Source organism: Nannospalax galili, unplaced genomic scaffold (assembly GCF_000622305.1).
Source record: "Nannospalax galili isolate Female #2095 unplaced genomic scaffold, S.galili_v1.0 scaffold633, whole genome shotgun sequence".
Taxonomy (NCBI): domain Eukaryota; kingdom Metazoa; phylum Chordata; class Mammalia; order Rodentia; family Spalacidae; genus Nannospalax; species Nannospalax galili.
Window position 1 is genome coordinate 3,831,879 of NW_008336075.1, and position 3,623 is coordinate 3,835,501.

The window sequence follows — 3,623 nt, forward strand, 5'->3', positions numbered from 1 at the left end:
TCCTTCCAAAGGAATGATCAACCTTGGCTATGATAAATATCTCCAGGATTATTACACACCCAGGTGAGGCTTGTTAGTATGACCAAAGTCACAGTTGATCTGATGAGCTTTTATTCTTGTGAGTCTCATCTAATTGGAAACTGTTAGGAAATGTGCAGAAAAACAGAAGGATCAAGGAAGGAAGGCAAGTATCTCACAGGCAATGTTGATCACTCTACAGTCTTCTCATGGGTCAGGTAGCATGCATAGTTGGGTTATACACCATTTGCTCTTCTGTATTTGAGGAGCTTGAAAAGTATGTTCATCAACTGGCATATATAAGGAAAGTTCAGAAATACCTGAACTCATGATAAACTCTGAAACTATACATTTCTTAACATCATTTTTTTCAGTGAAAAATAATGAAGGCTAGCTTCTCCTCTAACTGTCCCCTTTTCTTTTTGTGTATTTTTGTGTGTATACATTTGTGTTTGTGTGTGTGCATATATGTATATGCATGCTTAAGTGTGTGCACATGAATACACGCACATTTATGTGCGTCCATGTGAATGCAGAATTCAGAAGTTGAAGTCAAGTGTCTTGTTTGGTCACTCACTGTCTTATTTTTGTCTGTCTGAACCTGGAGCTTACTGTTTTGGTTAGCCTAGGTGTCCCGAAACCCCGGAGATCCTCTCATTTCTTCCTCCCTGGTACTGGGATCACAGATTTTCATTGCAATGCCTTACACACTACAGGTTTTATGTGGTAGTGTGGGCTGAACTTAGGTCCTCCTGCATAAGCAGTAGGCACCCTACCTATTGAAGCATCTCAGCAGCCCCTACTTCCTCCTTTTAGAAAGAAATATTGATACATGGACACTTGGGATCCTTTCTCACCATCTTTTCCAACCCATTGAAAAATTTAAGAACACAAGTCCATATATTTATTTAAATCAGTGATGTGCACACAAATCACCACCACTACAGCCAATATTTAAATTTAAATTCTAATTAGGCATTGTCTACCAAGGAATTATACTGGATTTTGGATAATGGATGAACAGGTAATGGGGAATATCACATAGTGCAGTCTGTCTGAGAGTTTATACACCCTGCATTGTCTCCTTTTCCAGCACCTAGGAGGAGGGAGAGGGGATGTGGGATTTCTGATGGAGTGTGTGTTTTGAACACAATAAAAAAAGACTAGGTACAAAATGTTTGACCTGCTGACCCAGTACACTGTTATACATGTTACCTATGGCCGAATCCTCATGAACTGTCTGAAGAGAAGTGATATAATAGTCTCCCAAATCCAGTGATCATTGTGGTCTTTGAAGTAGGGGCATCTCTCATGACTCATGAAATACTTTTTTTTTCTTTTGTAAACTATTGCACTACAGAAGATAGGCTATCCTAAGATATTATTGTCCTCACTGCATTCAAATTTGTGTTCCAGTGGCAGAAGGAATACAAAAGCTAGAGAAAGGGGTAGACTGCTATGGAACATTGTCTAGCAGACATGACAGGGCTATTGCACTCTTGAAATCAGCACAGCTTTGATTACTGTCACAAGACTTAACACAAGATTGGCTCATCAGCATTCTGTCATGGAGCAGTGAGCAGCTCATGACTCGAGAGAAGAGGAAAGATGTTTTCTTCTGTGGTATAGCCACTGATAAGCTCTTCATGCTTTTGTAAATAACCCCTCACCCATATTCCTATAAGCATATCTATGCAACTCATTGAATTACCAGGGAGAACAACAGAGACAGAGACAGATAGAGACATGAAAGTAGAAATGTTTGAAAGATAAAGGGATCTACAGAAGTGGGAGGGGGACAACTGAGGGTTGGTAGGGGTAAATATGACCAAACTACATCGTACCCATATTTGGGAATGTCATAATGAAACCCATTATCAGTGTCATTAATGTGTTGTAATAAAAACATTTAAAAATCTGGGTCACATCTGGGCTACATCCACCTCCTATGAAGAGAAGAGTCTGAGATGGCCTCTCTCAACCCACTGGGGGCAGGAGGAAACTTAAGGAAGTTGTACTCAAGAACACAAGCCATTCTTACCTTTTTGCCCTGTAAAAAGAGTTACATGATTTTTAATATATAAATTGTAACTTTTACTCATCATGCACTAGTGAAACATGGCACATGGGAGAAGAATATGAGATTCTTCAATAAACAACCATCCTTTTCATTTAGACAAGTTCTCACTATGTGCCAGGGTTAGTGCTTCCCTTGCCGTGGCCGAGCATTCATAATGGAAGGAAATCATTGCTTGCTGCCAGGTTGGTCAAGTTTATGTGTAGTTTCAAGTTTCACACTTGCATGTTCTGTGGGACAAACCTTCAAGGAGAGAAGAAGGAAAGCCACAGTGTTTTGTAGCAATGTCCAGTTTTAACTTTAGGCACATACTAGAACATGAATATTTACTCTAAGAAATGCATTTGGTTCAGTCCTACCATTTTTGTTTCTAACACTTTGAGGGTCAAATATTACATGCCATGAGCATTTTCATCCCATTCTCCCGAATTTTCAAGCAAAAACTTACAATAATCCCTTACAATTAGAGAATTGCTGTCACTCATCTAAGTTTTATTGTATTAAGGAATGACTGATCCTAAGGCAATTTTGGTCATCTACCAAATTAATTTCTTATTCTTCCCATAACAGATGACCTCAAATGCAGTCACTTAAAACCATATAATTCATTCCTTTGCAACTCTGGAGGTCACAGATTCTAGCATTATGGGACCAGCAGAGCTGCATTTCTTCTGGAGGCTCTGGGCCGTTGAACTTTCCTCAGGTAGTTCAGTCCATCCTAGGGGGTGCCCAGTTTCCCCAGCTGATGAGCTATTGTGGTTTAAATGTGAAATGTCCCCATTAGAGTCAGTGTCTGAACACCTGACCCCCAGTTTAGGGCACTGTTTGGGGAGATTATGAAATCTTTAAGAGGAGGAGTCTTGCTGGATGAAGTGGGGTCACTGGGGTCTGGCCTGGAGGTTTTATGGCACAGCCCCACTTCCTGTTCACTCTTTGCTTTCTGAATCTGGATGCAGTTACTAACCAACTTCCTACACTTGCCACCAAGCCTTCAGCATCTGCCACCATGCTTTCCCAATCATGAAGGAATAATCCTTCCATACTGCAAGCCAGAATAAACACCTCCTGTAAGTTGCTTTTGTCAGAATATTTTATCATAACAACAAGAAAAGTAATTAAAACCTAAACCCAATAACATGCCCCTTTCCTGAAATGCCCACCTGGAGGCACAGAGAAGAATACAAGCCAAGCCCCACACTTGCCAGAATCGGGGTCACTACTGCCAGACTTGGCCCACTCTTTTCTGGAGTGTACTCTTCTTTGCTTACTTAAACTCTGACTGCTTGCTTTGCACTGTGTTTCGTTTGAATTTTTGCTCTTGAGAACGAAAGAACTGAGGCTGTTGTCGGAGTTGACAGCAGAGTAAAATCGAGACCTCCCTGTAACATCCTCCTGCTTTCTTTCATCTAAATTTGAGCATTCTGCCTTCATTTCCTCAGCTTCACTGGAGCTTATTTCTTGGTTCCAAAAACAATAGTAGAAATGTTTATTTAGACCTGGAGGGGCACAATCAAAGTGTGTGTGTGTG